This window comes from Misgurnus anguillicaudatus, chromosome 25 (assembly GCF_027580225.2).
Source record: "Misgurnus anguillicaudatus chromosome 25, ASM2758022v2, whole genome shotgun sequence".
Taxonomy (NCBI): Eukaryota; Metazoa; Chordata; class Actinopteri; order Cypriniformes; family Cobitidae; genus Misgurnus; species Misgurnus anguillicaudatus.
In genome coordinates this window covers 6849181-6873112 of record NC_073361.2, presented here as the reverse complement: position 1 = coordinate 6873112, position 23932 = coordinate 6849181, and the positions used below count along the sequence as shown (strand labels likewise).

At 37.8% G+C, this 23932-nt stretch overlaps 1 protein-coding gene across 2 annotated transcripts in view; it reads right to left on the bottom strand.

Moving 5' to 3' along the window:
- Positions 1-23932, bottom strand: part of dipk2ab (divergent protein kinase domain 2Ab) — a 47789-nt gene that overhangs the window by 13855 nt on the left and 10002 nt on the right. The gene's annotated exons all lie outside the window — the stretch shown is intronic.

Below are 23932 nucleotides of genomic sequence, written 5' to 3'. Positions count from 1 at the left end.
CTTTGTTGGTCTTGGCTCTCTTAATGAGGGGAAAAGTGGCCTCTACAGCAGAAAAAGACCTGAGATCCTAATGCTGTATCATATTGTATATATAGAAAGGGCTAAGGCTGAACAGTGTGAATGTGTAAAACACCATACAGTATTTCCAAAGTCAACTACTCTGCAATGTTATGGGGCACTCATATAATACCCAACTCAATGGAACCGTGCCCAAACCCAATAGCCCCCATCTTCTTCCAATAGCCACGGTGAGTATACTTTTAAAGCTGCGCTAACGTGCGGATGTTAACAACGGTATACCCGGCCCTTAAGCCGGCCAGGGCGCGGTACAGAGCAATCAAACTAGTCAAACAAACCAGGTTTTGGGGTCAAACGCGCATGGGCGTGGTTTGGTTGGGATAATGTAAGTTCGCCCTTAAGGAGGCCCTGGGTTCACCCCAGTGTGTATGTGGCATATAATAGAAAGCTAGGTCTAGTGTTTAAAAAGTTGAACTACTTTTAACTATATTAAGGGTGCGTCTCATTTCTCTGTCTTACCCCTTCCCCTTACCCCTACCCCTCGGTTTTGCGCACTCATGTGAGGCGAAGTGGCGTCTCAATCCTCCTTTTGATCAAGGGCTAGGGCTAAGGCGTAGGGATACATAGCCCTTGAAACGAAGTGTGATAAGGACCACATTTGAAAGAGAGGGGTAAATGTAAATGTAGGAATTTCTCAGGAGACCCGGCATCAAGATGTTTTATGGCTGAACCTTGAACTGTCAAGGAGTCGCACAAATGAAAGTAACGTTATTTTCGGCAGTTTAATTGAGATTATATTATGACACACATGTTTTATGATACTTTTAATAAAATGTTTAAGCGGTTTTAATTGTAATGTTTTTGTTATGAATCGCTAGTTAAGGCGCTAGCTATGTTATGCGCTATTTTTGAGCTCAGCTCATGCAATCGATACCAAACCTGAGACAACGGTATCTTCCTTGTTTATGTCAACGGTTGTCTGTTTACGTAGCAGCCAGTTAGCGGCAAGGGAAGGTGACGCAAACTGTAATCGAGTGGTGTCTCATTTTTTAGACGAACGATCTGTCTTACCCCTTCACTCGGTTTCGAGGGGCAAGGGAAAGACGAAGACAAAGGGGAAGGGGTAAGACAGAGAAATGAGATTGGCCCTTTAACTTCAAAAACATAGCACACGCTGTGATGTGATGGACAAATAGAGGACTGCTACATATAAATGGCTGTTGTGGCTAGTTATACTGTAGCATACTTTAATCTGGAAAAGTGGCAATATCCAAATTAAATGGCAGTAGTGTTTTGCTTATGTCTAGGGTGACCATATGTGCCATTCTTCAAGGACGCATCCTGGCCAGGATTTCGGATGGGTCTTCCGGAAGTCATATTTGTCGACCACACAAGTCATTGAGGTTTATTATTTCAGGTTCTATTTCAGAAAAGCAACAATTTTAAGGTAAGAATAAAACTACGATTGTATGTCTTGTGAGAACTTTGATAACGTGTTGGGTCGACAAATACAACTTTCAGAAAACGCACCCAAAATCCCGGCCAGGACGCGTACGGGAAGAATGGCACGTATGATCACCCTACTTATGTCCAAGTATTTAAAAGCCAGTCTTTAGTGAAACTTCTTTTAAAGGTTGCCTTTAACAGGGAATTATTTTTTTAAATGTGAGCATGTGTATTAGCCCATAAAGAACACTGCTCAATTTATTCAACCAATCAAATTTACCCACATACATCTTAAAGTCTAATCCAGTATCCAAAAAGTTAAGGTTACTGATGATGCACTGAAGTGAAAAAACAAATTAGAAACTCTGGTCTCACCTAACTTTGACTAAACTTTAACGCTGCTTGGGTGGAAATCGTGCTTGTTCTTTATTTTAAGCATGCTTGAGAAAGAGAGCGGTAGTTTGTTAATTCAGTGGCATTCAGAAGTGCTGAGAGGGCACAACTCTACCTGATGTGATACAGTGGCCTCTCAAAATCATCAGAGGGAAATTTACATTCTTGCCTATACAAAATAACAAAAAGGCATTTATCTTCGCCTCTGATTTATCTTTCAAAAGGTAGTTTTAACACTTTTCTGCCATTATTTCAAATGAAGTCCACTTATAATGCTAGCCAGGGCTGGAGAGAAAAAAACCAACGGTAATAATTTGTTTTCATGACCATTTTCTGCACTCCCTCTGCCAACTTGATCTAAACCAGGGATCTCAAACTCAAACTGGCTTGAGCCATTTCTGGGATTGACATCTCCTCTGAGGGCCACAGAGCTATTTTAACATATAAAACACAATATTTCTGTAAATATATTGTTTAAATTGTATTATTTAACATATAATTATATAATATATAAAATAATACTTAAATTAAACTACATTATACAAAATACATTATTTTTAAAACAGTTTATGTTTTTAACCTTAACTTTTTTTTATTAAACCCTTACACTAAACTAACAAATTCAATTTCTGAATACATTTATTAACTACTACACATTTTTTGCCATCAGGTATTGTTTCTGTTTTGATTTTTAAAGAAGTTTTTTGAGTCACAGTACTGACTGGATTATGTTTAATCTCTGTAAAAATGTATATCACTGGTCTAGGTCTGTGTGTAACTGCATAGCAAAGCAACATAATCATATATTAGATATTCATTATACATTCATATTGAGATGAGTAAGTGAGCTGCTACATACTTTTATCTTTTGTACTTTTATTTTCCTAATCTGGGCATCTGATGGCTCTTTTTCTCATTCGTAGTTCAATATGTGCATTACATCTCTCGCTCCGTTGCCATTGGTAACTTGGCGTGAACTAACCCTGGTGCAACTTTTTGAGTAACAGCTGAGTAACCCCCCATAGTAACCCTAAAAGATCTTCTCTGGACGAACACTCCAAAGTACCAAACAAATTACCTGTTTGCATGTTAAAAATATATGATTGGCGTGAGATGCAAATGAGCAGTTTAAAATCTGATCACGCATTCCGTTATCCTTGACGTCATGGAAAGTGCGGCTCATGGTTTCATAGCGCCATACTCGCGTTCAACACGCGTTTATGGACAGAACTGTGATCGACCCCTTAAACGTTTACATCAATAATCAAACGAATAAGAAAGCATGTAAATAAAAATCTTTCTGCAGGCTGTATTATGTTATATTTTTGTAAGCAGATGCGGCCCGCCTTCCCCCTCTTTGCGGCCCGAAAATGGCCAGGATGCCAGGTGTTTGAGATCACTGATTTAAACTAACACTATAGTAACATCAATAATAAAGTTAAAACATAAAATAAAAAAGTCCATTAGTTATCTTTCCCTTTAAGAAATTATATAATTATTTGATTAAGACCTTTTCAATTATTATCACAATTAAACAAGAATGTCTTACGTTCATGTTTTGAAGGCACCATATACACGTCATTGCTTCTGTTAGAGCAGTGGTTCCCAACCTTTTTAGCCCTAAGTACCCCCCACAGCCCTATCAGTAAGGCTTATGTACCCCTTCATCGAAAACTAAACCAAAGTTGTGTTTTAAAGACAAATAATTAGTAATATGAATTAATTAATTGTAAACATTAAAGTAAAAATCACTGACTGATGAAGCATGTTTATTTCAACAAACCACCATCATTGCAATCAGTGTTTGCATTTTATCAGCTCATTTGCATTTTAAAAGACACCCAAAAATTGCACATTTTTGCTCAGGCCTACAAAATGGCAATTTTGACATGCTATAATTAATTATCTGTAGGGTGTTTTGAGATAAAACTTCACATACGGACTCTGGGAATGCCAAAGACTTATTTTGCAAGTTAAAAAATTTAATCATATGACCCCTTTTAGAGCGAGATTAACTAACAGCTTGCGCAAACCATCATTTTGCTATTAAACAACGACTGAACTTAAAGACGCACAGTAGATATTAGCTCTGAAACGGTGTTATTTTTGCAACATACTTTTTTAAAAATATATATAGTTTGCCAAGCCATATGTTTAATTTGCTGGAGAAAAGAGGAGGAGAAGTCACGAGGAGAAGTCAAATCAGGTGTTTCAAAACTTATTTTACCCTACGGTTCTTCTTAGTGTACTTTTACTTAGTTGGAAAGGGGAATTTCACACTCTGCATTTTCATTGCAATGTTCTGCTGAGGTCTCTTATTTGCGACCCTGTACTAATTTGCGCTGCTCTTAGTAGATTGCAATGGTCATTATGGAAATGTGCTTATGTCAATATTGTGGCTGTGTATTTTATTTGCACCTTTGTAGTAAATTACACGCAAATTTTCCACTCCGGCACTTGTTTGGAATTGAGCTCTCACGTCCTTTTTAGTAAATCTGGCCCTAAATGTACTAAAACTAAATTTAAGTTACAGATAATAAAAGTGTGCAAATAACTTATTCCTCTAAAGAGAAACAAAATGTGTTAAGACATTCACTTTAAATACAAAAGACATCATACAGGACAAAATATGTTAGCCAAAAACAATGCAAATGTTTTTTGCGTCATTTGAAAATACAATGGCAGCAGAAATGAATATAATTTTTTGAACATTATTTATAGTTAATAAACTTTGTGTCTTTAGAAACTATTCAGGTTAATTGAAAATAGTCAGGGCCGGGTTTCCCAAAAGCATCGTAAGGCTAAGTAGATCGTAAAAACGATCGTACGAATCATCTTAGAATTACGGGCCGTTTCCCAAAAGCTTTGTAGCTTAAGTACCACTTAAAAATCATCGTAGATCTACGAGTGGTCTGGAGTAATCGTTCATTCATAAGTGCATCGTACACTCTAAAAACAAACGGTGCTATATAGCACCAAAAGTGGTTCTTTGCTCGTAATCATAGAAGAACCGTTTTTAGTGCCATATAGCACCGGTGAAGCACCAGTGAAGCACCTGTGTAGAACCATATAGTGCTATGTAGAACCATATTTGTTGCTATAGTGGTTCTATATGGCCCCTATATGGTTCTACACAGGTGCTTCACTGGTGCTTCACCGGTGCTATATGGCACTAAAAACGGTTCTTCTATGATTACGATCCAAAGCAACAGTTTTGGTTCTATATAGAACCGTTTGTTTTTTTAGAGGGTAAGACAACAGTGTTACAAGGTCACCTGCAGGACAACCAGCAAATTACACTCCCGCAATGATGATAATGTAATGTTTTAAATGTAGGCTTTATTTATTTATTGGGGTTTTCTTTGCTTATTTGTTTAAATTACTTTAATATAATATATTTAAAATTCAAATGAAAAATAAAATTTAAATGACTTAACATAAATTAACAAAGAAGGAAAACGTATTTGGTACAATTTTGGTAAAAGTTGGTACTAGCAAATTGATAATTGTTCCTACCAATTTCTGCTATAATTCATCTGGCTATAGTAAAAAAAAATTTTTTGAAGGGTATGGCATCTGATTAAAGAAACCAAATAAATATTTACGGTACATTGCAATAATCCATAATAATAAATAAACATAGATAATAAACAACAACAAATAATAATAATCTAAACTATAATATAAAACGCAGAAGGCATTTCGCAGTGGGACGAGTCCTAAATAAATACGGAAAAGAATATTTCATTATGAACAATTTTAAAACATCTAAAAAGCCATTGAACAATAATGAAAAATATTATAAAAAACATTAGTGCACATCAGCTGAAGATCATTAGCCTAAACAAGCTTGTGCTACAAATTTGAGTCATTCTATTGGTGACATTTCAGCACTTGACGACACGGATAGCGACTCGTATAGCACTTAAAACCCAGCTGCGAGCGATCGTTATACGTGCATCTTTGGGAAACGCACATAAATGAACAACGAATGTTCGTTAAGTAGCTTGTAGAAAGCGCTCGGTTGGGAATCACCATGTTAGAGCACTAAAGGCCTTAAAAACAACTAAAAGCCCTAAAAAATACCAAATACTGTAAATGTGGTAGGGACCAGGGACATAGACCATTGCTATTCCTTTTAGAAAATGTATAATGTAGGTGAACAGTTTTGTATATAGTATGAGTAATTCCCACCCTACATGTATATACATGTAAAATGCAAGACAGAAAATGAAAAAAATGCAAGGAATAACAAGAAAGTAAAAATGTATGCAGTGGATCCCTAGAGAGTAATATCAATCTTCTATAAAAACAAACTAACAAAAAAAGACAAAACAAATGAAACACAGACCCAGACAAATATGTATATCTTTTCACCGGAAGAGAAGATGAAGGGAGAAAACCTGGAATTTTTACTATGCTGTGTCCTTCCAAACATGTACCCCTAGGAGAACACATTTACTCTGTGTGTTTGAGGGAGTTGACAAGTGAGATGGTTGTAACATACAAGACTGTCCTTTATCAAAGCTATTTGTATGTGCCAGTGGGTTGGAAAACCATTAAAGCGGTATTAGAGCCTTGATAACAGCATTATATGTGTGGGGTCAGCCGTTTGACAGAACACACTGAAGTAATCACATCGAACAAGGTTAAACAATATGCATGGTATGTGGCCTGAGGCCAGTGTAAGAGTTATAGGCTTACTGACAGGATAAAGTCATACTTCTTATAGGGCCAGGGGTGTGTAGTCGGTATGTCTTTGTTGATCACATATGTGGAAAATAAATTTCACTGTGATCAATTAAAATCCTTTACCAAGATTATTTAGCTGGCTGAAAGATTTTCTTTTTAATTGCGGGAAAATCAGTAGTCGAGGCAACTAGCATGTCCGAATTCACAGTATTCAAAAAACATTTGGCGAAAAGTAACCAGATGGCCTTCAACTTCCAACAGGATTTTGAAGTATTTTGCATTTGATGGTGCAATCCCATGAGCCCCAGGTTACGGAGTCACCCAACGGAAATTCAAAAATGTTGTAAAGCGGTAACGTGGAACAGTTGTTTCTTGTGGTTAAATTAAGCTTGTTTAACAACATCCAAGTTAACGGCTTACTTGCTGTTATGTAGGCATGTTGTGTTAATTAGTTTATCGATTTGTCACACGCTCAGGATTCGCAATCTTAGCCAAATGTCAAATTCCCTGACTTTCACTGACTAAAAAGCTGAACTTCCATGACCTATGTCTGGGATGCCGTGAGCCTGGATAATGTACTACAGTGGTTCTCAAACTGGGGTCCGGGGCCCCCAGGGAGGCCACGAGATGGTGCCAGGGGGGCCCCAGTTTTATGACATTTGTATAAAATACATTAATTTATCTTGAATTCTGTCAAATTAAACCTAAAAAAAATAAGGCAGCACTACTTTGTATAATTTAATGTTTTGTTTAATTAAAATGTGAAGTTTTAGAACTGTTTTTTGTCATAAATTTTCTTTGGGGGGGCCGTGAGGAATGCACCGTACACAAAGGGGGCCGCACGCTGAAAAGGTTTGAGAACCACTGATGTAGTATACACCGTGAGTTTATAAAAATTTATTAATGCCTGAAATGAGTAAACAATGCCTATAAAAAGCTGTTTGCATTGTAGTCTCACTTGAGAGCCAAATTTTAAATGACCTATTTTACACATGTTTGCAGAGAATGGATTACCAAAACTAAGTTACTGGGTTGATCTTTTTCACCTTTGCTAGGTTAACAGAAGCACTGGGGACCCAATTATAGCATATAAACATGGAAAAAGTCAAATTTTCATGATATGTCCCCTTTAAAGCAACAAACAAAATTTCCATGATATTTCATGATTTGAATAAAAAATATAAAATTCCCTGACTTTTAATCTTTGGAATAGACTTTTTAAAATTCCATGATATTCCTGAAATTCCATGACCCTTGGGAACCCTGCATGCTTAATAAACATGACCTTGATAATTTTTGGATTATTGCCATAATATTTACATGTGTGCTTGTTTACATGAATTCCATTAACATTTTAACCGATCGCACTGCCTGTCATTTCTGTCTGCTGTCTGTCTTGGAGAAGTGGCAAACACAAGCAGCTCAGGGTCCACACAGACAAAAAGTCATTTGAAACATAACATCCAGTGTTTATATATGCTACATTAAGCTATTTTAAACATTACAAATGCGATAACAGTAAAGCCCGATTTATAGTCGTGCGTAAGCTCTACGCCGTAGCTACACCATAGGTTATCCGTAGCCTGTGCATAGCTCTGCGTAGCCTGGCATGCACCTCACAAAAGTTTTAACAGCGCGTCAGATCTAAGTGGACCGCAAGCGCTGTGATTGGTCCACCAGAACCCCTCCCGTCAGGTAAAAAAAACCCTGCGTCATAGGTATTTCCGTTTGCGACGGTGAAACCAAAGATGAGCCAAGTTGAGGAGTGATTTAACTCAAACTGCAACAAAAGTTGCTGTTTATTTACTTCCATCATTGCTGGTCTTCTCAAATCATACACAACAAGTTGCTGTTTCTTCTTCATTTGTGGGTTAACTTGCCAAGCTTCTTCTTCTTTGACAATCGCGCTGCTACTGTGATTACATGCGTGGATACTGCCTACCAGCGGTCTGCCCATGTGTTTGCATGTCAACGTGGACGACGACGCAAAAGTATAAATGAAAACCGCTGCGGAACCTACGCCATGTCATGCCATTTTACAGTCATTATATAATCAGTGACAGAAAATGATCTTAAAATGACAATATTGATTACTGGTGCAATTAATGAACTTCAGAAATGTAGCTATCATGACAGGCCTAGTCACATGTATGTCGGAATTTCATCCATACTATCCATATTCATACCATTTTTAACGGTCGATGAGTTCGTACTTCATCTAATTCAGTCCGTACTGTCACAGTATGTGATTTCAGATGAAGGGAGTGACAATAACTCTGCTTCAAAACCTACTGAGCTGCCTACAAAAGCGCATTCAAGCCGCTAGCTTCATTGGCAGTATCCTAAAATAAATTAAACCTTACATGCAATAATATTAATAATTGGAGCCTTATCCACCATCTTGGATACATTTTTGACTGAGCTTGTTGCAATGCATGCTCTCCTCTGCCACAAAGATAAAAAAGAACTTGACCCTGATTTGGGTTGTGTTTTAAATGCATGCATATTTTACTACGCATTGATATTTTATTTCTAAAGAAACAAAAACTCTAAATGATCAAATTAATAGATTAAATCAGTACTAAAATACACATAACAATATTGTAGGTCAACATTTTTTAAAAAATGTTTTCCTCACAACTTCAGTTACAATGCAATGCTGTATAAAATAATAAAATATTTGTTAAAACACATTTATTTTAAGCAATTGAAGTAATGCTGGTCATTAAGCCATAGACACCACATTGCTAATGGCACCTGATTGACTTTCATGAGAGATGACATTTGTGAATAATGAATAACTGAATAATGCGATGATATTTGTCCAATATAATTTGGATGTGTGTGAGGGAGATCTAGACATTTCTGAGATATGTGAACATCCCATTTAATCAATCTGTATGAAATCCAAACATAGGTAAAATGTCAAAGGTGAAATTGGCTGGAAATATGATCTAATGTTTAATTTAACAGCAAGGCACGATTTTCATTAAGCAGATGTTCTTGTTAGTTCACAGCCTTGCCTTGAGATGCATCAAACACAAAATAATTTGCTCACTAATGTCAACCACAACATTTTTTAACCACAAAACTGCACTTATCCAATAAACCATGTGATACTGTCCAAGTACTTTTAAAGATAAGGGACTTTTCAGAGATACATGGTATTTATTTTACTTAAAATTGTGTGAATAATTTTTTGGAGGGATGGGCACAAGTAATCGATTGCTCGAGTACTCGAACGTTGCATCAATGATCGATTATGAAAACAATGATCATGTGGGTTTATTTGTTTTTTTTTATGTATTTTTTTGTGGTTATGGCGGCATATGGATATCTGTTTAGCGTTACAGTGCCTGTGGTAAAAAAGACTGGGGGCGTGTTTGACGTCAACGTAAGCTGCGCAGTAGTGTTGTAGTCAAGACCACCTAAACCGAGACCAAGTCATGACCAAGACCAAGATAGGAAGAGACCGAGACAAGACTTTAAAGGGTCGAGACCAAGTCAAGACCAAGACAGGCCAAGACCAAGTCAAGACCAAGACCAGTGCAAGTCACTGCATTAAAACAGTTGTGATAAAATGTGGAATATGCATATGATAATCAAAGGCATTGCAGATATGTGGGGATTTATCTTTGTCTATAAGCAAATAAAAGTGAACAAACACTAAAGAGCTGAAATTAACTTAACCATTTATTCTGAACTGTCTTTCCATGGCTTGCCATCCACTTAACACAATGCAGGTGTTTTTAGTAATGAAATTTGAAAAATTGTCATTGGGAGAAACTTAAACAATGCTTAAACAATGCCAACATCATATGCCAAACCTGAATAAACTGCATAAAATTAATGATAAAAATAAATGTGTATTGTGCCATCAGTTGTGGTCTTCCCCGGTCTTGAAATAAAATTCCGAGTCCTCTTTGTCCGAGGCCGAAACGAGACAGAGTAAAAAAACGGTCGATTCCAAGATGAGACTAATGGCGCTTTTCCACTGCATAGTACCCCACGGTTAAGTCCGGGTCGGGTCAGCTCACCTCACCTTGGCGTGGTTAGCTTTTCCATCGAGTTTAGCATCACTTCGTAGTGGGAGGGATTTTAGGCGTGTTGTTATATTTGCGCTGCCTACAGCTGGGATATCATACATGTGAGAGGAGAGCGTCGTTGTACATTCCCATACATTTATTTATTTCTCAGTCCGCCACAAAATTAAAATTGGCCACAACAAATAGATATTTGCACATCGCGTTTATCACTACCTCTGTATCACATGACAGTTTCAAACACCCGCGGCGTCAGCCGACGGCGCTCCGCTGAGCCTCACTGCATTTAAGCATAATAATGCTGACGTGCTCGTCGCGAATGTTCCGCCACAAACTGCAAGTCTGGAAAAAACTGTTATGGTGTCCCTGATTCTCAACATGTGGATGTTTTTCGTCGCTAAAAGGGTGTTTGGGAACTTATAGCAGAGCACAGATGACAACATGTTTGCTCGAGACAACGCAAGCTAGCCTAGCACAGGTAAAGCTAGCGATGACGCTGTCAGTGACGTTTCTTTCAGACCAATCAGTGATCTACAGTGTTTTCGCGTCACGTTTGGTATCAGCTCGGGTCGCTTGGAACCCCACGAAAAAAAGTATCGGGTACCACGTACTGCACCTAATGGAAAAGCTCCCAAAAGTAAGCTGACCCGACCCAAACTAAACCAAACCGTGGGGTACTATGCAATGGAAAAGCGCCATAAGACCTTTAAAAGTGGTCTCAAGAACTACAACACTACTGCGCAGACCGATGTATCACCTCAGTACCATGCATGATTCAAAACCAAATAGATAAGTCTACTTATATGCGCACTCTTTGCGCATACCTGACGCCAGCAGAGGTCATCGCTGCATCCCCCCTTACCACTGAAAGGGTTTGGGGGCTTTGAAATCGGACCCAAGAAACGCAAGCAAGGTCCAACCCCAAAGTACACTTACAAATCAAGTTCATATACATTAAGGTTTCTTATGAAAACATTTTAATTATTATTTACATAAAATAAACGTAATACAGCCACACAACAAACTTATGAAAATATTTTAATCGTTATTTGCATGAGAATCTTTTAACGTAGCCACACAATAAATAAAAACTATCACCACAATGCTCACCACAATGATTTCCCTTATCTCATGCGTTACTATTTTTTATTGTAACAATTTATGATTTGCAAAAATAACTGTTGCATCTGTGTAGATCTGTGTATTTTTTTTTGGTCAGTGGCGCAATTGTTTTTTGAAACGGCAAAATAGCATCAGGGATGGTTTGCGCCGGAACACGCCTCCTTTTTTGCGCTGAACCGCCCAGGGAGAGCAAGTTCATTCCCTAGTTTGCCGACGTGTGTCTGTGGAGGGAAAAACCCGCTGTGCGCCGGTGGAAAATACGAAGGATACATGCGTCACTGACAAAGTCAATTGCGCTGGGTGCAAGATAGGGCCCCTTATATCACTGAGGCACTATGGTTTAACCCTTGTGGGTTGTTCAAATTTACTACCCTTTCAGGTTATTCTGTTCTGACCTACTGCGTAGCTGGTTGTTTGTGTACAAAAAAGACTCAAATCTGCTTAATGTTAGGAAGCTTGTGCTTTGACTGGGAGTGTTTTAAAGCTCACGTAACATACGCTGTTTCTGCATTTCTGATGTTAATCTGGAGTACCTATAGAGTAGTATGACATCCTATATATCTCCGAAGAGTCTTTAGTTTAAGCAAGCAATAAGGTACGAGAGGCTGTGCTGTATCGTGAATAAGTAACGGCTGAAGGGCGTTGTTAGGCACGACGCGAAGCGGAGTTACCTTCAGCCGTTACTTATTCACGATACAGCACTTGCCTCGAGTACCTTATTGCTTTTATAAAACGGTTACCACACAATATTAAAGTAAAAAAAATATTAGCGCAACTTTCATTAAGTTAAATCAATAAAAGCATTCCTTCCGCTAGAAAAAATAGTCCCTGACTGCGAACAATAACATGAAAGCTCAAATAAAAACAACAAACTGTTCTCAGACTTTGTCTCATTATATGTTTATGTGTTGCTAAGGGTGTTGCTAAGGCCGCAGTGATATTAAATAGAACTGTTGGGTGAAGAGGTCATAGCAGTGTTTTATTGTGAATAAAGCACACCTATTGACCAATCAGAATCAAGGATTGGAACTAACCGTTTTATAATCAGATTTATAAAAGAAAGATTAGCTTTATTGAATCTTTCCGATAACGCACGAAAAAATGAAGAAAGAGGAGTTATACCGCAGAAGGAGCGAGTACGAGTCATGCAACACTATACAACACTGTTTAACTTATGATTCACTACATGTTCGTGTCATTTATATAATATGCACGCGACTATTTCCAACACAAGACATAAGACTTACTTACCGCGTGCAACTCGTCATGACCCGGTTGGGAAAATCCACTGCATCAAACACACACGCAAAACTCCGCTGCTACCCCGGATAATAAACTATATCTATTGTTTCCATAAGGCTGGATGTCTTCTCCTTACATCCAAAAACAAACTTCATCTTTCGTGCCATTGTTGACTTTTGAAATTAAACAAAGCTGAGTGGCGTGATAAGATGTTTCCAAGCTCTAGCATCTCCCGCTGACTGACGGGTGGGCGGGGTTTTCCGGGGGAAGTGCCCATATTAAGAAGTGATACGTATAGAAAACCCCTGAAACGTCAGTTGGACCTGTAATCGAAAAAAAAATTCCGAAACTTGTACGAACCCTGGCGAAGTGCATTCGGCACAAAAATACTCTGTAACACCCAACTGCTTATTTGACACTTTGCCTACGTTTAGCATGAGGAAACAACTCTATAACTGTGTTGTAATAAGTCAGAATGCTTGAAATACCATTGAACCCCCCCTTTAAAGTGCACTGCTATGGTGCACATATACAACACTTTGTGCAGATAGCCTATATGCATGTTGTATAGATGGTTTCAGCAGTAACAACATAAACAAGCAGCTGTCGTGGTCCGCACGTAACTTCCGGTAAACTCCGCTAATAAAAAATAACAACAACGTTCTTTAAACATAGTTTATTTATATAAAAAGCAAAAAAACAACAACACATAGATTACCTAGGAAACCAAAACATTTGTTACTTTCGACAAGGCATTTGTTCAAGAGATCAGTTTATCAATTGTCAGACCATTAAAAAAAATTAATCCGGAAGTAAAGTTCGGATCCAGACGTATCGCGTCAGCGCACGTGCGTCCGATGAAACCGTCTATAATACATTTATGTTATAAGGCTTAATATTGTAGTATTATATGTAATATTATATGTAGAGTGCGTTATATAGAAAGTGCTTCAGAATGTGTTCGTTAACCCTTTAGTTTCACTTCATCATGCAGCTATTCCCGTTAAAGGTTTCTGTAAAAAAACATTTAATTAATTAATTTATAATCATTAATAATCTAGCATGTGTTCATTGTTCTGATATAGTTTCTTTAAAATTAAGTTTTATTTAAGTTTATATTTAATACAAATATTTTATTTTCACCATGGCCCGCCACTTTGATTGCCCCGCGCCCAGTTAATAGAGTACTCGTTTTTCAGACCTATGTATTAATCGAAATGAAAGAAATGACATGAATGCACATCCCTATTTTTATTTTATTATAAATATTTATTTAATTTCCTTCTTGATTCCAATGGTTGAGTGTTTGGAGGTTGAAAAGGTTTTTCCCTGTCAGTCTTTCATGAAAGTATCAACTACACTAGTGAACATTTATAGTGAATTAAAACCTTTCATAAAAGTTGTCTTAAACCAATACCCATTCCCCTTTCTTTGATTAACTTTTTTGATCCACTTCAAATGTTGACTAGTGTATTTCATGGAGGCTTTGGGTTGGCTTTTCCTGTCTAAGTAGGTCATTGTGTGCTAGAAGAAGGTGCAAAGCCTGGTGCTTGCCACCACAGATCTTGTTATGATAATGCTGGGGAGTTTGGGTGGTTGCCAAGGAACTGCTATGTGGTTGCTAGGGTGTTATTGGTTGCCTATTGGTCCAAGTCAAAAGCCAATCCCACTACAAAATTAAAGTCCCTAGTTATGGCTTGAGTCCATCCTTTAATGAATGTCTTTGGGATTTTTTTCTTGTGGGAACTAATATTACAAGCACAACACGTTGCATCAGTTGAGCTAAAGAAAGTAATTACCAAAATAGTTGTTAGATGTAGCCCTAAACTAAAATTTAGCTACAAAGCAGACAGTAGTAATTATTCATGCAGGGCGTGGTGAAATTTACATTTTGTCAATTCTGCAGATCTGCAACAAAACACGTCAGGACAAGCATACAGCATTTGTTCAGATTAAGACTAAAGGACAAATAGATAAAATAAAGAATACAAATAATGGCACAGAACATCGTCTTACTGACCATGTAAGATGTATTACACAGTCTGATAACCCAGTACAAAAGGCTGTGAAGGGAAAACTAAACATAAGTTGTTTTGTTCTTCACATTAATCGCCTGACCTTTTCCTCAAATCCCATCGTTGACCTACGGTCCACCACACAGTCGTGGAAGCAGAACTGCCCACATCTGGCATTTTGCTTGGCCATTAAAGTTTAAAACCCGGCCAGTCCACGGAGAATGCTCGTCCCTACGGGGTGCCGTGCTAATTTTACGGTTTGGCAGACTTTTCTCTACCCTTCCCCCACAGTCTTACTCTCTGCATCCGATTCTAGACTACAGACCACTAGCCCACCAGCTGAAGACAAGACAGACAGAAAAGAGACATGCAATCTGTCTTTTATGCGAAACAGCGGGTGGTGCCAAGTAGGTGGGCATAACATAAATTGTAATGCTCATGTGTCATTTTGATTGCTTGTCATTTTAGCAGATGCTTCTTATCCAAAGCGACTGGCATGAAAGGCAACATTTTAAAGGAACAGTTCCTTTAAAAGGAACAGATCAACTACTGGAAGGGGATAGAAAAATGGCAAAAGCGCATTATAAAAGTGGACTAATGTCATGCTTTTAATTAGGATCAGGTTACAGTCATGAGACATGCAAAAACCAGTTAGGTTTTTGGAATCAGATGTATTTTCGTGTGCCGCCATATTTTATATGAGTATTAAATATCTGCTTTGATTTTCATTTAATTAAAAATATTAAAATATTTTTTAAAGAATTGCATTGCTTAGGCAGTTCTATCTTTAACCTTTGGCATCCTGTTTGACTGCATTATAAACTCTCTTAAAAATGCTGTGTTGTTTTAACCCATGGTTAGGGATCAAAAGGAAGAAAACCAACTATTATGTTCTAAATTAACACATGCTGTGTTGTTTTAGCCCAAAATGTTGGGTTGTTTCAATGTCAACCTACGTTTGGACCAAATATGGACATTTTCCCTGTATTTTGGTTTGACCTTTTTTGACTCAACAATGGGTCGAAACATTACAGATTTTTTATAGTGTAGACTTAAGGGAAATTATTGCAAAGTTTCAGCTGATGCATTTCCAGAATTCACTCAAGAATTAGCGTAGTGAGCGTTCGTTGCCATAGGTACATTAAAGTCAGACGTTTCTTTCCAGATCCTGTTTTTACCGTTATAAGCTTGAAAAAACAAGGACATTTACTAATATATCTCCAAATGTGTTAGTCTACAAGATGATGGACATATGCATCTTGAATGGTTTGAGGGTAGGGCCTGGGTATAGATTAAGATGTTCCCGATCGATTCGATTTCGATTCACAAGCTATCAAATCGATTCTTTTATGATTCGGTTTTCGATTCCGGTTCTCGGGACGATTTTTATATTTGATTCTTGATTCAACTCAATGAATATAGATTTAATACAAATACTATATTTATAAAAAAGAACAGTGAACAGAAGTTTACAAGTGGGTAATTAATAAAAAGAAACTAAAAGCCACAACCCTATCATCGTCATCTTGCTTGCGAATTCTAAAATGCTTCAATACCTCTGACTTTCTGTGAAGGTGGCATCAATGTCGACGAAGCACCTGAAGCCGCCATTTTAAGCACTGAAGTAGCCTCTTATGGAACGGCTGACATTCCACAAGGGGGCGTATTTGTTCCTCAGATGTTGCACAATAAACGTGACATCCAAATATATTCATTATAAATCGTGAATGAAAAGTGAGATTCGAATGAATGAACTCCGTTAGTGAACTAATTGTATACACTATTTATATCGTAATTCGGTCAGAAACGTCAAGATTGTGAGATGAACAAATCATTTTGAAGTAAAAGGCTTGGATATTCTATTTCCTTGGACTTTTGGGGATTTATGAACAATTTGTTTTGTACAATTTCACCGAAGCGGATAAGAAGATAAGGGAAGATTTTGAAGGTAAGTAAATATCCTAAATCGGCGCCGCCCGGTTCAGGTAACTAACAACTAGATTACAGTTTTATGACTGCTAAAAATCACATTATGCTTTGTGTGTGCACTTAATGGAAACCCGAAAGTCTAAGCTTTCCAACGATGTGCCGCATGACCGTATATTTTGAAGATTTAATGCTTCAAAGTTACAATGGCGTAATGCGGCACAGTGTTCCTTATCAGGTTAAGTAATGACAGGCTCGCCTCTCACTCCTTGGTAACATCGCGCAAAGCAAAAAAGAGGGTGACATCTAGTGGAGAACACTAGTAATTAGATTAACGTTAATCTTATGTTCAATGTTTGCAGAAATGAATATGGAAAAAAAATCGAGGGTAAGTAAATCATGGGGTAATTTGGAAATATGGTTGGAGTATCACTTTAACTAGTCAGGTTGTTCTGTTGGAAGGTCACTTCTTCTGGTCGACTGCCTCCCATCTAAACCAAAGGAATACATGCTTGGCCAATAATCCTGTCACACCCAACCCCTCTCATTACAAACACATATTAGAAATATATTTGTCAGATGTCTGCAAATTCAAAGGTGATTAGTAAACCTCAATTATCACATTGGAGAGCCAAGAAAAGACTGCAGTTGTAGAAGCCACCTGGCATCTACATCTTTATCTTGAAGGTGTGAGTTTTATTAGCTTGCTTGATGAAAAAGCAGCAATACGAGTGGCTGTGGGAGGCACCAGTAACCACCAGAGCAGAAGATGAGAAACTTTCCCCATTCATTTTCTCCACAGGCATTTAAAGAAAAACTTCGATAAATAGTTTTGAGCATTGAACCAAACCAAATACCATCAACCGAGATGAATCACATTCTAGCATTGGAGTCAAAACAAAATGTGTCAAAAAGACAAAGGTACAGGACTGTGTAATTATGAGGAAATGACTGAACAACTCCAATGAATCACGGCAATGATTTCATTGAATCAATCTGTTTTTTTACTGAATTTTCTCATCTGAAAAGCACCATTTTGTCTCACAATCACATATCAAACAACGTATGCTTTTTTCGATACTTAGTTTCATGGAAATGGCAGCCTCTCTGATTGATGGATCTTACAAAATTAGGTTCTACAGAGTTGTAAAGTTAAACTTTCCACCTTATTAGCAATGGAAGTGTGTGGAACAATTCCAGCACTGGAACCAATACTTGTCAGCCTCTTGAAGAACCTGAATGGGATTCTTACTTACAGTTGTGGTATACACCCAGCAAAATCCTAACCCAGCCATGTGTAAAAAAAAGGGTCAATGACTGCCTGTTTTCAAAACTCCCTTAAAGGTTTTATTTAAAGCTTTCTTTGAAAACATCTTACCCTTATTTGACTCAACAACCCAGGGGGAGAAATCCCATTTTGCCATTTTTATGCAGCTGAACTCACACACAAACTGTGTCAGGTGTAGAGAGGGGTGGGGTGTCTCGACAAGCGACCATTTCAGTCTGGAGGCAAGCGCTGCACCCTTGACTGAGTTAACCCTACAGGCCTGTCATGTCCTGTTGTCAAGTTGGCTGAGCAGGCAGAGCCCATGCTGACGTGAGGGCTGTTAACAAAGTAGCACACTCTTGAATAAATTCAAACAAGGTCACCTAAACCAGCCTCTACGTCTCTCGAACATGACCTCGTGCATCACGGCTTAACAAAAAGAAGATGAAATGCAGGGAATGTTGGCTCAAGAAAGTGTGAATTAATAACCTGAATTAGTCTGTGCAGAGAATGTGGGTCATAAGGTGTCCTTAACCTGACAGAGACTTCAAATAAAGGATAATAGCAGAATACTGTTTTGGTATGGTTAAACCTGGATTATGTGCAAGTATAAAATTGCAGGGTAATAAAACCGCAAAAAACACAGACGGTTGGCTTGATTTTTCATGGAACGATTGCGGCCCTTAAAAAAACAAAGAACTTGCACATCATACACATTTCCTTATTTCCAGTTATTTTATATTGCTTTTCTAAAAAAATCATCCTATAGGATAAATTGCTCTGGTGGACATAAATAGGCAACGCAGTGTGGGCCAACCTCAAAAGAGCAGTGAGTATTAGTTTCTAACACAACTGAGAGGAAAGGACGCTTAACTGCCAGAAACCCCACAGCAGACTTGAAAATAAAACAGCAGTGAATGGTGTCATGGTATTTAACCAAAACAGAGAGTGAAAGATGGTGAGAGAGATAGGAAACCAAATTCTGTGAAAGAAAAACAAGGGCTGCTTTCATTACATCTTAAAAAATGTAGAGCTTATGGACAGCAATAAATACAATACGAAAAAGTAACAACACCAGGATAAAACTGAAACGCAATACAACTTTTTTGTAGCATAGCACTACCATGGCTTTTTGCACATGTGCAGTGGAAATTTTACTCCATTCCACCATGACAATATGGTGTCATGGTGGCCTATATAAGCAGTCCAGGGCAGTAACACCCTTAAATTTAAAAAATTGCGACTATACTAAATTAACTACTTATATCAAGTATTGTTAAAAAAAGCCTTCAGAAGCAATGTTGCCTTTCAATAACAAGCTACTTTAATCAGTGAGTAGCACTATTTAAGGGGGACATCAGGTTGAATTTTCACTTCTTATCTGGTTTTGGCAATTAGTTACATTTTACAACATATCTGCCAGCTCAGAAAAGCTAAAAAAGAAAACGCATAGCCAGTTTGTTACAGGTTGTCTGAGTCTGAAACTGTGTCACCCAGCGAGTGGTTTCTGTTTGCAGCTAGTTTCTACATTCAGTAGATAGCAAGCTTTTTGAATAAGAACACCTTTAAGCCATATAATGCCATGTAGTCCGCTTTCCCATTTAGGACACCGGTAGTAAAGCTAGCTAACCAAAGTACATTTCATTTTAGCAAGTGTTGGATAATTAAGCAATCCTGGCATGTAACCCGCTCTTTGTGCGACTGTAAAGGCTCACAGGCATCCTTACACCAAATCTGAACCTCAAAGGAAACAAATGCAAAACGGCTTGATTTTATATTCGAAGGTAATGTACCAGAAAGAGTGGGCAAAAACTTGCTTGTGTGTGCCAAACACTTTTCGCTGGACTGTTTTAGAAACCTGGGCCAATATGAAGCTGGAGCTGTGCCATCAATCTGTCACACAGATGCATGTTTATGTTTTATAATTTGGTTGTGGATTTCTTTTGGTTAATGCTAGCAAACACGAACATCTGAGGTAGTAGTAAGGAGCCTAAAAGATAACAAAAAGTGTGTACGCAGCAGAAGAGTAAAATGCACCGATACGATTCTTGGGATCGGTATTGGGCCGATCCAGACCTTTTTTGCTGGATCAGGTATCGGACTAATACGAATGATCCAATCCAATACTGTGCATTACTTATGGCTGTTACTGTCAAAGTATTATAAAAGCACCATAAACAATAAACAATTTCTATTTGCTTGGTGTTTTAATGGTTAATTTTCCATTGTGAAGTGAAGATTCCTGTGTGAGAATGCTTCAAAGCGCATGAATTCTGCACCGAGGATGCGGATAAGCGTAAAGGACAAAATTATTTAAACACAATAATTATGCGCTCAATACGAGCATAGCAAAGCATAAAGGGCAGGATACTTTAAGCCTTGTTTATTCTCGACGCGTTCGCATGAGCACGTTGGGGCAAAAATTAAATCAATGCAGAGTGGACGGTCGTTCGTGTTGGGTGCCAGCGACCTCCTTTCCAGGGAGGGGTTGTTCCAGGGAACGACTTCTATCCTTTTCTTTGTGTTGGTTTTGAACTCAATTGCTCGAGTCGCCCCCCTGTCGTTTCAAATAATAGTTCAACTGCGAGCGCATCAACTATAAACGCCTCGTTCGTTTGCTGAGCAAAGCGCAGGTATAAACGAAGCTTAAGTGCATCATACCCAACAAAAACATCAACATTTCATTTTTACGTTACAATTTTGTGCAATTAGGGAAAATATATTTAACCTATTTGTTATTATTACCTATTATTATTAACCTATTATTATTTTTATTATATGGCCATAATTAACAATTTGTTATGAAAACTGACGTTCTTGTAACATGTAAATCGGTTTAAATTATAACCTGCAATTTCATATATAGATTTACAATTATATCAGATGTAGCAGTAAGCAGTCTACACATTTAACATTATTTTGATTTTGTGTGTGTGCAATTTTTTATTGTACAAGAAAAATACAGTAGTATTGGATCAGGATCAGCCGATACCTATAGAATTCTGGTATCGGAATCAGATCGGTACTTGAAAAAGAGGTATCGGTGCATCCCTAGTAATTATCCACAATATTGTTGGCTAATGTTACTCGTATGTTAGCTAAGTTCTAAGAAGCATTTGCCGTTATAAACAGTCTAAACTGTAGTCGCGTTTAATGTGAACACATCACGATCTAAAATGGCGGCATGGTGGCCCCACGTCGGTACATAAGACGAACAAATGATTGTATTACATTTAATTGTGGAGTCGCATGCTGCCATTTCAGACCCAGATGTGTTTTCATTCAAACATGATGTATCGATCGCTAAATATGCTCAAAATGCTAATCGTTTTCTCACACAAACATATAGTTTCACTTTAAAAGACATATTAACCCACCAGAGTCGTATGGATTGCTTTCTCTGACGTGAATGGGCTTAATAAATTTCCTCCATTTAATGCCATTACACAGCTAAGAAGAGCAAAGATATTTATTTTAACTCCAAATGTGTTTTGGAGCTGGAAAAAGAAAGTTGTAAACAACTAGGGCTGGACCAGAAAATTTGAATATTCGAATATTCGTTCCGTGGGTTGACATTCGATTTTCAGTTTTGAGATTCGAATATATATATATAAATATTTTTACAGCGTTAATGCAGAGCTTTTGCCAAGCAGGAAGTGCGCTTCACGCTTCCACTCTATAGGTGGCGCAAAGAGACCGACATCCATATCCAACAGCCACCAGTGCCACCAGTAGAAGAGCACCTCGAACGTAAAGCACGCTTCCTGCTTTGGCATTCAAGCTAATAGTGTTGTAAATAACGTTCAGTTTCTTGGAAAAACTCATTGATTTGTTTCACAAGACAATATGTCACACGGAGTTATGGGGGATTACGTTTGTATTGGATATAACATTATATGCTTTAGCTCTCGAAGTGGCGGATCGGTTGACTTGCATGACGGAGCACTGGGGATTCTGCAAAATATCTTCATTATTGTTCTACTGATGAAAAAACATATTATATGCTGTAAGTGTTAGTAAATAAACTTGATTTTGAAAGTATGCTACCGTTTTATTACAGTTTGTTGAACTTCGTTCATTTATTTTTGTTGTTTTATTTAAATGGCCTACCCTTTACGTTGTCAGTAATTACTGTGCTGCTTATTTCTGATACGGGAGTGTTTGTTTGTGAGAAAAATGTTAGGCTACCTTATTAAAAGTATTGCTATTGTGTTTTGTTTCACTAATGCTGTTCTCGCAGGACGCGTGACAGGCACGCCGCTTCCGGCTTGCGCTGTTCTGTAGGTTATCACAAGTTTATTAATTCTAAACTTGTCACGTGTCCATAATTTTGCACGAAAAAAAGACACTACACTCCCATGGGTCCGCAGCAACACATCCGCCACATAATAAAACTGTAGACAGACAGACAAACAAACAAACAAACGAACAGACACACACACACAGAGATTCCTGCCTTTATTAAAAAGAAAAATATGTTCAGCCCCTCCTTCGAAAGCTTTGAATATTCGATTTCTACTAGAGCTTCGAAGCTCAAAAAATGGTATTCGGAACAGCCCTACTAGGATGGCTTGGGGGCAAGAAAAATATGGGCTAATTATCAATCAAGTGTGAACTATTCCTTTACACATACTCTATATTCATGTTATTTTGCAAATAGAATGGTCAGTATCAACATAGCTGTTTTCGTCAATGAATATTGTTTTACATGATTATTGAGGAACTTTAACATAAATGTGTTACAGACATTTCACGAAGACCCTAAAGAATCATACCCACCTGCGAAAAATAGGCATCCAATGGGGACCCTTTAAAAAACAAAACAGGTCCACTGATGCACTGAAGTCCTAGTGTGTCATTTAACATCTATGTTGTAAAATATTTAGCTAAATGCTGCTTTCTGTTTCTGCTGCCTTTAATCTTGGTTGTATGTGTTCTTAGTTTTGTAACCTTAAAAGAAATGGACACACTTTATTGTGCCAGACGTAGACTCAACTGAATACATTATTCTAGGGTACACACTTTTAAAGATATAGTCATGCTAAAATGTCATTAATATACTTAATTACTTTTTCATATTAGATAAATAAAGCAAACCTCCAACAGCTTTAATCACATTCACTTTTAAAGATATTAAATTTCTAATTACATTACATTGAAATATGTTTCTGTATGAAATTTTGTATTAACTCAGCAAAACATCTTCTGCAACTTGCTACACACCCGCCCATGATGCCATTAATTCTTTATTAGCTGCTGTGCAACCACTCATTTCCTATTCTTTCTGAGCCACCTTTCAGGGCCTGCTGGAAGTTCCTCTGGATCTCACAAGTGATCACATTATCCAGAATTAAGGATTTGCCATGCCACTGGTTCACAAGTTCAGTGCAAAATGAAATATTTATGAGTGACGAAAACATGCAGCAATGGCTAAAACAGATGGCCAGAAGAAGACAGACATGCGGACAGGCAGACGGAAATTAGTTCCATGAGGTGGGCTGGGGATGAGATTATAAATCACACAACCCTTTAAACTGATATGCAATCGCATTACAAAATTGATGGAATTAACTGGATAGCAGAAATAGGGGTACTGAGCAAGAGAAGAAAAACAAATAGAGAGACAAGGGGGGAAGGTGGCTGGTGACAGGGACCACACACAGCTAATCAGATTTTATAGATTGGGTTGATCTTCCCTCAGTCTACCAAATGCCAGAGGGTGTTGAGACCTTGTGTGACAGATTTGAGGTCAGCAAGACAGTGAATGT